The sequence below is a fragment of the Pollicipes pollicipes genome, unplaced genomic scaffold (genome assembly GCF_011947565.3).
Source record: "Pollicipes pollicipes isolate AB1234 unplaced genomic scaffold, Ppol_2.1 Scaffold_7231;HRSCAF=8579_pilon_pilon_pilon, whole genome shotgun sequence".
NCBI classification, from domain to species: Eukaryota; Metazoa; Arthropoda; class Thecostraca; order Pollicipedomorpha; family Pollicipedidae; genus Pollicipes; species Pollicipes pollicipes.
This window is the reverse complement of record NW_023597034.1, coordinates 25,857,052-25,871,535: the sequence shown is the minus strand read 5'-3', so window position 1 is coordinate 25,871,535 and position 14,484 is coordinate 25,857,052. Positions and strand designations below refer to the sequence as shown.

Sequence of the window (14,484 nt, the reverse complement as noted above, 5' to 3'; positions counted from 1 at the left end):
CGAGAGTAGAAATGCTGGAATGATTGATTATTTTTATACTTTAAGCATCAGTCTCTGTACAAATTTAGAGCATTTTGTGAACTTACATGAAATTTTTTTGCTTGCCATTTTTTACCTGTGACGATCGGCATACCTTGAAACGTCGAGTTTTGAAAACGCATCCAACGCTTGCTTCATAACGTGATTTCATTTTCACAAGGTTGTTTAACCAGCAACTCCTCGTATATTGAAGGTCAATCATCATCAGCATATAAACTCCAAACTGATAATGCCGAAAGCCAACTCAGGGTCTCTCTTGGCCATATCAACTCGACACTGAATAACATTAGTTTTCCTCGCAGCAGAACGCGGATTCATGCGGGAAGGACTTTTTCCACCTGTGAAGCGCGTGGCCAGCGTTAGGCGGGCAGTGGAAACCATTGCCCGCGACTCATTAACACAAATATTTTTCCGTCGTAAAGTCACGTAAAATCTTTGCCGGACGTGTTCTCAGTACGACGCGGTTTGTGTTCACTTCTTCGTAAATGCCGCGACAATCAATGCGCATGCAACGACAGGAATATTTTTGTTCACAGGTACTGCGGTGCTCCTGATTATGGAAACAGAAAATTAAATCGTTTGAAATGTATAAAACACCTTAGGAGCGCTGATGGTCAGTCCCGGACACGCAAATTGCCTTATTCATAATTGAATCTTTTGCGGCATTTCCGTCTCACTTGGATCAAATCGCGGGCAAACATTCTGCGCGCCCGGCAACGATTCTACGTGACGCCACGTGGAATTCTTGTCGTTGCGAAATCGGAAGGCGCAGGATGCACATGGTATGACGTCATGCATGACGTCCACGGCATAGATTCTTTGTCTTCCAGCTCGCCGTGAATACACCCCTCCTCTATGTCGTTGAGACACAAGTCAATGAGCCAACGCTGTAGCGACGACAGTCCAGGCGCCAACGACGTCGTCTCCTCGCGCAGCAAGGCAAGCGGGAACCACTCGCTTCCTCTAACTAGAAGTCCGTCGGGGGGATGTTTTTGAAGGACATCTTTGAGCTGGGCAAGTCGACGACCCTTTAGAGTGTACGATATGTGCCGTCTGACGCTTCTTTCAGGTGTTCGCTCCGGTAGTTTAGATGCACTTCTGTTAGGCACGCCACCCAAATTTTCTTCAGGATGGACGGGGTGGGAGGCAATGTCACATTGTCTCCGAAATCTTGCGTATTTAGCCCGTGGTCCCGCAAATCACCCAACATCTGGCACAAACCTGTTGGCTCAAAGGGGGGTAGTAGGTAAAGTCCCCTTGGTTAGGTCCCTGGGCCCTGAAAACCCAAGGGTCGCATCCGCCGAACACTTAAGCATATAACGTCGTGTTCAGTCCGTCGAGATGCGTCATAAACATCGTTTTCAGCGATTTTGACAGGACCATTTGTGTGACATATGCGCTGCGCGCGGGCTGTGTTGACAAACACCAAAATTTACTGAGTTCTTCACATTATCTTCATATTACATCTTGGTATATCTAATTCCACTTACTCATAACCAGTGCAACCATGCGAATGACACTCCGCGCACATTAACTATCGAACAATACACGCTGTTTTCCAGAGTAGGCCAATAAGGCGTTTTAGCATCATTTACGGATACCGCTGACGACAACCAACCGGTGCAAAACCTTACTTAAAAGTTGTTGTAAGCATTCAATATCCTGGCTTTGGGCATGTCTTGCCGGAAATTCCCCGGCCAAAAGTAGCTTCCGACGTGCGTGCACGAAACAAATGTCTGTGGAACATCATAAGGCGTATCACTCGGGCTGTCACTGTAGCGGTTTTAGGCTTCGGACGCCAAAAATGGCCGCCGCCACCGCCGTAATCACCCTTAGCAGGTCACTGACCGTAACATTGTTTGAAGTGCGCGACTGACCGAAATTCGCGACATCGGGCTGATCACAGAGCGCCGCCGTGATGTGGGCTTCGCCTTTGTAAAGATCAAAGGGGACGAACCGTGTATTGTGAGCTGGTCACCAACCTAGTGTCCACGACCGCCCGACCGGCCTGAGCATCTCGGAAAATAAGGTGAATGGCTTCGGCGTCAGCGGGGAGCCACCGCCAGTGAATGCTGTGGTCACCAGCTTCAATAAGGGAATGTCCTAGTCAAGCAAGGCACGGAGGCCCGGCTGGGTTTCCAAGCCGACTTGCCAAGCCGTCGACCAACCAACAGGGGACGAAAGAAACGGTGAATACGAAGCGGAAGCGTGCGGCACCGAAGTGCCCGCCCAGATGCTTCGCCGCAATGTCCAAAATGAAATGAAGCAGCCCAATGCGGTAGGCTTCACAGCGAGCTTACGCTGCAACATACCAGCGACAACGCACATAACCAAAGTCACTGGCGGACATGATCGAACATTTATTGTGGTGACAGGAAAATACGAATATCACGTAACAATTACATAATCAAATCGTGGTCAATCTGCAAACATGTGCAAACTTGTACAAGGAGCACAGTCATAGGCGGATAATGCCGCAATAAGCCAATTTAAACAGCCTCCTACAAAAAGATGTCCATGTACTCGCTCAGAAAACTACGCCCGACGCTTGGGCGACAGACGCGGCGCGCGGCGTGCGCGTCTTACTCGGAAGAGGCCGGCACGGCGCGGCGGGGGTGCCAGCGGCGGCCCCGGCAGCGGCCGCACGCGGCGCGCGCCGCTCCCAGTTTGGCACAGGTGGCGGGCGCGCGGGCCGGCCAGGCCGCCACGTTCGGGTGGCACTCGGACGCGATCGCCGGTGGAAAGGCTGACCGCGGGGTACAACGAACGGGCACATCCAGAGGCTTCCGCCCAGCAGGAGCCGGCGGTCTTTGTCGGGCATCGGTGGAAGAGATGGCGATGGAGCCAGTCGGGGCAAGGGGATGCCATTCGCCCAAGACACCACGCGCCAGCAGTGCTGCCAGCACTACACATTGGGCAGCGAACACCGATCGCGCGGGAAGGCGAGGAAAACCACGGCAATTGTGGGCTGCAAGCACACGCCTCGGTCCCAGCCGGCTGCAGCGACACCCTGCGGCAGACTCTCGAGCTAACGGCTTGTGGCTTGCCACCAGGCGGCACGGATCGGCGCCAACGCGGCCCGACCACAGCTGGACGGCCCAGCGCGTCTCGACTGGAATGATGAGCCGGAGAGGACGAGACCACGTCGGGAAGGCTGGCGCCGGGACGTCGTCACATCGACAAGGCTTTGAAAAGCAAGCGCTAAAAACATCGAACCGTCCGCGCAGCGCCGCGGCCGCCGCCGCGCTCGAGCAGCTCGAGCTGCCGGTCGGCGGGCGGGCGGGCGCCGTCCTCGCTCGTCCAACAGCCTTTGTACTGATTGCAAGCGGGCGGCGGGCTGGGACCGGCGCGGCCCATCGTCACGCGCCCGCCTCAGGTCAGAGCGCGTGCGCCGGAAGACGGCACCACTGCGGCGCGTGCGGACGCAGCACCAGGGCGCGGCGCGACGCCTCGAACAGCGGTGGGCGCCGACTGGCTACGACCTCCGCCGCCACATTTTCGCCGCCAGTCGACAAGCCGGCGGCCCGAAGACTCGCCGAGTCTGGCGCGGCGCACTCGCCGAGAGCGCCTCCGCGGTGGCGGCGCGGCGGGCGCGCGCCAGCCGTCAGGGTACGGCACGCGCCTGCGCCGCCGCCGCCTGGGCGTCCGAACCGCGCGGCGGCCGGGCGCGGGCCGCACGTCCCCTGCCGGTCGCCCGGGCCTCACGTACTGCTCCCCACCTGGAGACGGAGACGGCGTCAGCGGGCGGGCGACAGCAGGGTCATCGCACAGACACGCACACACAAACACACACACGGTGGCGGGCGCCGCCCTGCCGGGGGCCGTCGTCGATGCGGACGCGGCCCGAATGCTGGCCGGTCGGCGCCGCATGCTTCAGCAGCCACAATAGTCAGCACGGTCGCCCGGTAACTAAACGGCACAGGAGTCGACACAAACACACCAGGTCAGCTGACCTGGACGTGCGGTCTACGGCTGCAACGTGTGGAAAAGGCACGACGAAGACAGCTTTACCACCGCTCCGTGCTCGATTTGATTCCAGCGGCAGAGTGACGATGTGCCGACATTAGTAGCATATAAATGACAGGTGTTCGTTTATGAGGTGAGAAATCATATTCTTGATGCACAATGAAAAAAAAAACAACATGCAATCGCAATACGCTTTTGACAATAAAACTCGGGGGGAAGCAGCATCCCCTGCCTTCAGCGTCAAACAAAAACATGTTTTCCTTCCCAATTACACGCATCAATGAAGGCTGCATCCATTTAAGCCACAGCTATCTTCAGTTCCGCACGGCTTCCGTTTAAGAGCGAGTCACTTTCAGCGATCCGGCGAGGCTTCAGAGCTTATAAGGATTCTTAAGTGCTCTCGCTCAAACACGAGCACACAAACAGCCAAACACTGGCGCTATCCCTGGAGACTCAAATTAAAAAAGCACGAAAACACAGCCCTCTGAAGTCCCGCACCCCCCCCCCCCCCCTCCCCCCTCTCTTACTGCCACGAACTACACACGGCTGTCTGGCCGTCAGTAGTGCCCCGTCCGCGGCGACCCGACCCGCTAGTCGCAGTCGCGCGTCGCGCCGCCGCCTGGCTGCGGAGCCGTCGGCCGGGCGGCGGCGGTAGGCGTGCGCACCAGCCACGCGCTCTGATTGGTGATTAGGTTTCTTCGGGAGCGTCGACTCCTGGCGCCATTTTGCGCCAACAACGGTCTCACCTAATAAGTGGGGTGCACGTATAACCTGAAAGACAACGTCTTCTAGAAACGGAACTAGCTGTCATGATTCTACAAAGTCATCGAAAAAATCGCAGGACCCCAGCGATGATGTGTGGTACCCAAAGCGTCGACACGAGCCGAGCACGTGGTACACATGGTACACACACATCCTGTAAGATGCGCACCACATCGCTGAGAGGAGGGCCCACCGACCGGCCGAGCTCAGCAGATCGCCGTGGGTCACAACGTATGGCCAACGCCCAGTCTGCAGAGGACCCCCTCCTCTCTCCGCACCTTGCGGAAGCAAGATGGCCTAGCTGCAATTGTACTGCAGTGAGCTTGTTGTTAGCCGTCGTAACTCAGGAGTACCGCCATATGCCATGCAGGGGACTTTATTGCCGGGTAAATGTCTGCCGAGTTTGTCCGAGAGCGTATGCACGGCGCTTGCACCGTCCGCTTCGCAGCGACGTCACATCCCGTTTTCCGCCACTCCAACGTGGCCAGGAATCCAACACAACGTAACTTTCTTGCCAGCCCGATCCCACTCTGTCACACGGCCTAAACTGTCCTGTGCGAGGGAACGTGGCGAGTTAAATTTCCCAAGAGGTAAAAAGGTGCTCAGGGAGTCAACCGGAATGAGGTGCAGGGCGTCTCCACCAACTTCGACGAAACGAGGCACCCCGGTGATGGTTTCCAGCTCTGATGTAGACAGACGAGTGTTCGGGGAGCGACAAGGATCGTATGACGGTACCGCTGATGACCATCCGGCGCCGGCGTCGCCACGCGCCCACCCCCGCGCGTCGTCACGCAGCGCCGGGACAAGACTCGGTCCTCGCCGAGCGGCGGGCGAGAAGCGGGGACGGGGCCGGCCGACCGGCTGCCGACGGCGGAGGCGGCACCTCGTGCACGCGGCGACATTTATAACACTACTAACATTTTCCACGACATTTGTAGAGGCTGACCAGCTCCCCCCCCCCCCCCCTTTCAAGAGAGGTGCGTCACCGCGTGGACTGAGCAAGCCAGGCCGTCCGGCCACCCAGGACTGGGAGGTAAACGTAACACGAACCTGACACAGTCTGCCCCTGGGCCAAGAGGTGACGGCTTCGTTGTGACGTGACTCAACGGGCCCTCCCGGGTGAGCCGGCGCGCGCCCCCGTAAGCGCGCGGCCGCGCGTGACCAGGGATGGTCCACGCCCAAGCGGCAGACGTTCCGGCGCCGGAAGCGGGCGGACGGGGGCAGGCGGCGCAGTCACTCACCGGGCCGACTCTACATGACGGCGGGCGCCGAGTGCGTGCCCCCGCCAGCCTTGAACTGTTCCGTCTCGTGGAAGATGAGCTCCTTCAGCTTCTCCTTGGGCAGGTCGTCCAGCTCTGTCTCGAACGTGAAGGGCTCCTCGGCCACGGGCTGCGGACAGGCAGGGCAGGCGGACGTCAGCACACACGCCGCCGACCAGGGGCTGTCATCACAGCCCAGCCGCCGCCCGCTCGCCGCACCACTCGCGCTCCGCCGTCGCACGTTCGTCATCCAGCCGCCAACAAGACACACGCGCGCGCCGTGGCGAGTCGGTGCCCGGCTCCGCGAATCAGCTGCTATTTCAGGAAACACCACAGCACAGAGGCCGGCGCGCAATAAGGCCAGGATAAACAGACACGCAACACCCCGAGCGGGATGCCAAACACTAATCGCGGCGAAGAGGCGTACGTCTGAGCCATTCCCGGGCGCCGTGGACCTCCTCCGGCGGGGCAGCACGAGCAGCCCGTCATCGCGCGGAAAACAGCACAAGCCACGGCATTGCACGGCGCGTCACTTGAAGCCATACCCGCAGCGCCAACGACATCGTAAAACAGGACGGTAATAGAATGGCGGCCAACTGCCCGGAGACGTCCCCGTATTCGCGGCGCGCCGGAAAATTACTCAGCGGCGGCGACACGTCGGGCGCGACCACCGCCTGCCCATGAGGCCGTACCGACGGCGACGGTGCCGCCGCCTGACACGCCCGTCGTCAGAGCGATGAGCAGCACGAGCGGCGCCGCCGGCAGTGCGACAGGGCCGGACGGCGCCCGGCCACGGCGGCGGCGGGCCAGGGCGGGGCGCCGGCCGCGGCGCCGGGGTCGGACCGACGGCGCCGCGCGCTGCCAGGCTCGGAGCCGCCGAGACGCCGGCCGCCGCCGACCGACCAGCCTCAGAGAGGGCAGCGCTACCTCCTGCGGGGTGTGCTGTGCCTGTCCGACCGCTCACGGCCACGTGGTGGCTTCGGAACCGCCGCGCGCCGCGACACTGACACCGGGACCAGCGGTGTTCAGTCGGCTTTGCTAAAGCGTGCCAGCGTCCTGCGCGGACGACACAGCCTTCCAGAATGAAGGCATTCGTTTGCGGATGGAAAGGTGTCAATAGGCCTGCACGTGGAGGAGCCAGGGGCGAGCTTAGTAAATAATTCGAGCTTTCATGTGGTGACGCCGAAATCCCCTATCACATCTACGCGCTAGACGCGTCACCTGTTATTTGAGTGAGAGATGGGGCTGTGTAGTTTTCCAATGCAACAAAGCGCCGGTCCGTTGAAGGGGGCTTCACCTGCGGGGGTTGAAGTCAAAATGGCCCAACCACGTGCCCGTTCTTACATCAAAAGCTGGAAAGCTCCACCGTGGGAAAATCGACAAGCGTTTGAGGAAGGCCGTCGGCGAACGGGTCAGGCCTCGCAGGGCGCACTCGACCCCGCCGGCCGTGGCGCGGCTGCCGGACCCGGCCAAAGACACGCCACCAATTACAGCCGGCCGGGCCGGCCGGGCGGCCCCGGCGACGCCTACATCGACCCGTTGCCGGCGGCGGCTCGGCTCGGGCCTGCTGGCGGGGCGGGGGTGTGCGCCGAGTGTGCGTGGTGCCAGCGGCGGCGGGGGTCAGTGGCCCGCGTAACAGGTGCTTCCTTGTCCGTCCTCCCCTAGGGGCGGAGACTCGGACGTAAGGAGGATGGACTGCGTCTTCCAACCGCAGCAGACCACGACACAGGACCATAACACCTTCCCTAAAATAGCACGACTTGACAAGATCATATTCTTGCAAACAGCCTGACATCGCAGCCTTGCAAGTCTGACCCCGCTGAGGCAAGTCTGACCCCACAAATACACACCCTCGAACAAGTCAGACACACGTCACACCCTCTCGAAACCGCACGTGCCAGGTGTAGTGGAAATGGCGTCAGTCCACTACCACCCCATTAAATAACCCGGAGATGACGCAGCCACAAATGTCCCGGCGTCATTTACTGTCGGAAGCTATCGCAGAAAAGGCTGTTGGACGGCATGTGCAAGGGCTATCTGGACTGTACGCCATGGCGTGCCATCGCGGGCCTTCTATGTGCGGAGGTGAAGCGCCTATGCCTGCGAGTTCGCGCGCTCAACCAGCGCTGGCCGGTGACGCTCACCAGCGCTGGCCGGGGCGGGTCACACTCGACAGCGAGAGTAACACCGGGCGTCCAGTCCGCCCCATCGCCAGCGCGCTCACCAGCGCTGGGCGGGGCGGGCCACACTCGACAGCGAGTGACACCGGGCCGTCCAGTCCGCCCCATCGCCAGCACGCTCACCACCGCTGGCCGGGGCGGCCACACACGACAGCGAGTGACACCGGGCCGTCCAGCCCGCCCCATTGCCAGCGCGCTCACCAGCGCTGGGCGGGGCGGGCCACACTCGACAGCGAGTGACACCGGGCCGTCCAGTCCGCCCCATCGCCGGCACGCTCACCACCGCTGGCCGGGGCGGGCCACACTCGACAGCGACAGTAACACCGGGCCGTCCAGTCCGCCCCATCGCCAGCGCGCTCACCAGCGCTGGGCGGGGCGGGCCACACTCGACAGCGAGTGACACCGGGCCGTCCAGTCCGCCCCATCGCCAGCACGCTCACCACCGCTGGCCGGGGCGGCCACACTCGACAGCGAAAGTGACACCGGGCCGTCCAGTCCGCCCCGCCGCCGGCACGCTCACCAGCGCTGGCCGGGGCGGCCACACTCGACAGCGAGTGACACCGGGCCGTCCAGTCCGCCCCATCGCCAGCACGCCCACCAGCGCTGGCCGGGGCGGGCCACACTCGACAGAGAGAGTGACACCGGGCCGTCCAGTCCGCCCCGCCGCCGGCGAGCAGAGCACGCGAAACGCCCGGTGGTGCGGCTGATCACCGACTGCCGATGGCGGGCGGCGCACGCGACAGACGAGTCAACGACCCCGGTGGGAGGCAGGCGCGATATTGCAGACTACTCCCGGCGGGACACGGGGCTCCACGCATTAGTGCTACAACTCTCATCGACAAGAGTGTTACGTCATTACATCCATTGCTAACACCTGTAAACCGCATTAGTGCTACAACTCTCATCGACAACAGTGCTACGTCATGCTCGTCAAACTTATGCTCGTCAATATTTTTACTGCCAACACTTCTGCAGCCATTACTTATACACAACATTACTTTCACCGCAAAAAAAACTACACGCGACAGTGATACACCGCAAAATTTGAGTTAAAAAATATATACTCGTCATTACTTCCACTGCAAAAATACACCAGTCATTACTTATACATGACTTTACTTTTCTGCAAGGACTAAAACGCAATATTAGTGCTACACGACAAAACTTATGTTTCAAAAACTTATACGTCATTACGTCTACTGCAAAAACTTATAGTTGTTGATTATACACGGCACTACTTTTACCGCAGACCTACGCGCGACATTAGAGTCACACGACAAAACTTATTATTCAAAAATATGTAGCTGTAATGACCTTCACTGCAAAAACTCGTATAGTCTTGACATGTAAGCAACAGCATTTCTACTGCTTGCTGCGAAGCGCCGGATGCGTGGACACCTAACAGGGGTGTAAAAAAATGGCAGGTTTGGGGGAACCCCAACTGGGCTATACTACAATTAAATGTTCGTGCTGCTGATACGAAAAGTTACCTATTGATCATGTACCGTAGTTTTGTCGGTTCGCGGTGTTTAGCAAAGGCCGTAGTTTGGGCTGCAAGAGCTCAATTACGCGTACAACTTTTAAAGTAGAAGGAATGTCACGATTCAGTGAACGCCGAGCTGGGAGGGTAGTTTCGTGTCCCGTCAGTGGCCCCATCTACCCTCATCTGTGATAGGAAAATACGTTTCGCACAGGAATGTCACGCAGAACTACCGCCATCGTGTGTCCATCCACGGCTGGAGTTAGTGGATTGTGACCTGTATCTTATTGCACAAATATGACATTTTAGTATTGGCCGAAGAAGTAAAATAGCTGAAAAGTTACGACTATATGAGTTTTTACAGTAGACGTAAGTCAAGTATAAGTTCTGTCGTGTGGTACTCATGACGTGCATATATTTTCGCAGTAGAGGTAATGCAGCGCATAAGTTAGGCCCGTACAGGTCTCTGCTGTTTTTCAATGACGGGTACGCGTTTTGTCGTGTAATTCTCGTGTCGTGCATGATTACTTTTTGCAGTAGAAGTCATGCTGCATAAAAGTAAATATTGCACAAGTTTTGCAGTAGATGCAATGACTCGTTCATTGTTTTGAGAAATTTTGTCGTATAGCACTCGTGTCCTGTACAAGCCTCCGCAGTGGAGGCAATGTGGCGTATAAACAGTCTGTATAAGTTTTTGCGGCAGAAGTAATGTTACGTACAGCTGATGTCATAGCGCTCCTGCTGGTAGCCGTTTTTACCGTAGCACTGATGCCGTGACACCAGGACGCGGGTCCACCGCTAACGCCCGCGGACCCTTGCGTACAGAAATGTGATCACGCGCGCACCGCGGCGTGCGCGGCCGCGCGTGAACCCCACCACTGCAACCGGACACTGGTCGAGGAATCGTCATCACGCGAGGCGCGCACCGTGACAACAAGCACGGTCTGCTCGCCGTCCAAAATACGGACAACTCTGAAACGCGCACCGGCCCTCTCTCGCCCCAAGCGTGCCCCTGCGCGCCTGCCCACCTCGTCAGCCGGGTCGTAGTACTTGCTCTAGGTAGGGGTGGCCCAGCGCGTCCTCCACCGTGATGCGCCGGTGCGGGTTGAAGGTCAGCATGCGGTCCAGCAGGTCCAGGGCACGCGCGTCTGCGTCCGGTACAGCGTCGTCCACGGGATGCGCGGCTTGTACGGCAGCGACTGCAGGTAGTTTCGCGCCTGCAACGATCATAATGTCAGTCGGCGGCGGCTGCCGACGGCTGGCGGGCTGGGCCGGGCCGGGCCGAGCAGGTGCAGCTCGGCCGGTGCGTGGCGGCAGCGGCGACGGCGCGGCTCCGCTGGTGGCACAGCGGGACGTGCGCCGAACACTGCACACAGCGGCGGGACACGCACCAAACAGGGCACACAGCGACGGGACGCGCGCACCGCACACTGCACACAGCGGCCGGACGCACACCGGACACCGTACACAGCGGCGGGACGCGCCCCGCGCACCGCGGCGGGAAGCGCACCGCACACCGCACACAGCGACGGGACGCGCGCCACACACCGCACACAGCGGCGGGACACGACCCAAACACTTCGCACGGCGGCGGGACGCGCACCGTACACCGCACACAGCGTCGGGGACCACACCGCACACAGCGGCGGGACGCGCGCTGCACACCGCACACAGCGGCGGGACGCGCATCGCACGCCGCGAAGTGGCGGGACACGCACCGCACACAGCGGCGGCGCCATCGCAGCGCAAGGTCAGGCTCTCCGGCGGCCAGCCTCACCGTCACCGCCGCAGCCTGCTTCCAACCATCGTCGAAGTCAGTGACGTCAGAGGCCGACGAGTCTGGTCGAAAAACGTCAGAGCCCGGCGAGACCGGTCGGATGACGTCAGAGGTCGGCGAGGCCGGCAGAGTGACGTCGGAACTCGACTTTTATTGATGATTCGTGAGGGGTGTTCAGTACCAATTACCGAGCCCGACTAGCGTTAATTATGGGCATCGTGCTCCAAGGCAACGCATGACCTGGATCGACGGGACAACAGTGAGGGAGGAGGGGGCGGGAGAGACAAAAATCGATACCGATGCAGATGCAGGTACAGATACAGGTACAGACGGAGACGCGAGGGAGAGCGAGAGCGAGAGCGAGAGCGAGAGCGAGAGCGAGAGCGAGAGCGAGAGCGAGAGCGAGAGCGAGAGCGCGAGCGCGAGCGCGAGCGAGCGAGCGAGCGAGCGAGCGAGAGAGAGAGAGAGAGAGAGAGAGAGAGAGAGAGAGAGAGAGAGAGAGAGAGAGAGAGAGAGAGAGAGAGAGAGAGAGAGAGAGAGAGAGAGAGAGAGAGAGAGGAGAGAGAGAAACAAAACAAAAAATCAAGAGAAGGGAAAGAAACAGGAAGAGGGAGGCAGAGAAAGACAGGTAGACAGGTAGAGGGAGGGAAGCAGTAAGCGGGAGGCAGACGTAAGTAGTAAGGCGGGTAGGAGAGGCAGGGAAAAAGGGAGGGAGGCGGGAAGAGGAACGCAGCGGACGGGAGCGGGGAGGAAGAGGGAGGAAAGAGGAGGCAGAGAGAGGGAGGGAGGCGGAGAGGGAGGGAGGCAGAGAGGGAGAGGGAGGGAGGGAGGCCAGGAACCGGCGGCAGGGACGGGGAGGCAGGTGCACCGACGACACCTCGGGGGGCCGTCGATCAGGCACTGGCTCCCATTTGTAACAGCTCGCCGGGCGCGGCGCGGCCGCCGCCAGCCATCAATCTGTTCTGATCGCGGCGGCCGGCATCGGTGCCGATCGCCGTCCCCGAGCACCGCTCCCGACAAGAGGTGGGGCCGCCCTGGCCCGGCTCGTCACACCCCAGCAGTGACGCGACACGGACAGAGCGGGCACAAAACATGACCAAATACAGACATTGCGGAGGGTAACCAGCGCTCGTGCCCAACAACGTACATGGCGCTGAGGAAGAACCAACACCACGCCAAAAACCGCCCGGAGCACGGTTCGGCAGAAAGGACAGCTGGTGTGCCGGCTTACCTTCTCGTTGATGATGCACTGAAGGTCGTCCTGCGTGGGACTGCCCAGCACAGACAGGATGTGGTTCAGTTGGTCCAGGTAGTGGCGGCCCGGGAAGATAGGCCGGTTGTTCAGCATCTCACACAGGATGCATCCCACCGACCAGATGTCGATCGACTTGGTGTAGCCCTGCCGACGGCATGACGCGGTCAGGGTAGCGCTTGGGTCACAGCTCCACGGCTGGCCACCGGCTGGCCAGGGACGTCCCGTCACGTGACGCGTGACGCACGGCCAGGCCCGGAGAGGGCCGCCGAATGTGGCGGAACGGGCCAGCTCGCGACGGGCGCCCCGCTCACGGCCGCCGACCGACACGCCCCAGAGAGACGCTGGCCGCCAGCTCGTCTGCAGGGGCAAGCACGAGGACGGCGTGCTCGGACCGCGGCGTCGCCCACCGCCGGCAGACGGCCGTCAACGACCGTTCCCAGGGGAGGGAGACGAGCGCCACCGGCTAGCAGTGGCGCCGTCGGCGGACCGACCGGCCCCCAGAGCCACCGAGCCCCACCCCCCCCCCCCCTGACCCGGGCTCAGCCTGACCTTGGCGTTAGCAAGCGGCGCGGAGGTCCGGATCCGGCTCAGTCAGGGGTGGGGGAGGAGGAGGGGGAGGAGACGGAGGGAGGGGGAGGGGGTCTGCCAGCGGCCGGCCCAGACCGGACACAATCAATGCCCAGCGCCGCGCGTGCGGAAGACGAGCGCAAATAATGTAGGATGCGGCCAGGATGCATGGGAGCCGCGGCCGCCCGCCGCGGGAGGTCAATAAGATCGCTGACGACAGGCGGCCCTCACACAGCGCGCCCGAGCGACGGGACAAGATAGCCACTGGCACCAGATGAAAGAGTGGGAAAGGGATTCCCACACCCACTGCGCACCACAGTATTCCGGAGAAGGTCCCAGTTTTCCATTTACATCTTACAGCAAAGGTCATGCTGTCGTACCCGTTGGCACGTTCTTGAAAAAAAACCTTGACGATACATGAACTTGCAATATTCTGGGTGTGCAAACCGACACGACGGTTAAACACATGGAAGCCGATTTCCGGTGCCCGAGTTCTGTGACTTTAGCTCGGTGTTAGCGTGCGCTTTTATGGTGAACGTGCTCCTTGCCTTGAGCAAATTAACTTTTTTTGTTCTCACTCTGAACGCCCGGGGAGCCGCAGCTATACCTGAGACTGACCAGCGCGTCTCATCGCCCTTTGAAAAGTTGTCGTGAGACATCAGAGGCCTGTTACCGGCCTCTGTCAGGCTCCCGCAAGAACACCGTAGAAAGGAGAAGCTCACGATTGACTGGACAGTGGAGCCGGCAGTGGAGCCAGTCAACGGACACCAACACAGCGCGGCGCACGCGCATCGGAACGGACTGCTCCGCATCTAAACCAGGCCATCTTGAGGACGAGCCTCGCCGCCCCGACATCGGTGTCGGCAGGTCAAATAGCGGGCACGCACAATATAAGGTCACGTTACAGCATGGGCGCAGGAATGTTTCAAAAAGTGTGAGGGGAGGGGCAGGTTCAGGGTATATTTAAGGAACTTTCGCTGGGAAGCGAGACCTGCAACCGGGAGAGGGGGAGGGGTAGAGATCAGGACATTGTCTGGTCTTGAAGTGACAAATACACATTTGTATCGGGATTTGCAATGAAGTAGCCATTTTGAAGATCCTTCGGTGCATTTCACAGCTGCGCCCTCATTAAGACATAAAACCCTTTAGTATCTGAGCTACACGCCCGCGAATATGTGCAGACTTTTTCGGGGAGACTA

The 14,484-nt window shown here is 59.9% G+C and overlaps 1 long non-coding RNA gene and 1 pseudogene across 1 annotated transcript; both read right to left on the bottom strand.

Moving 5' to 3' along the window:
* Window positions 1-3,676: 3,676 nt before the first annotated feature.
* Window positions 3,677-10,737, bottom strand: LOC119109134 (uncharacterized). Its single transcript, XR_005095395.1, has 3 exons — window positions 10,715-10,737; window positions 6,009-6,156; window positions 3,677-3,758 (listed from the first exon to the last, which is right to left on the bottom strand). It is a non-coding gene; the product is annotated as an uncharacterized LOC119109134 (long non-coding RNA).
* Window positions 10,738-10,739: 2 nt separating this feature from the next.
* The window catches only part of LOC119109894 (mitogen-activated protein kinase ERK-A-like), a 56,135-nt pseudogene continuing 52,390 nt past the window's right edge, over window positions 10,740-14,484 (bottom strand).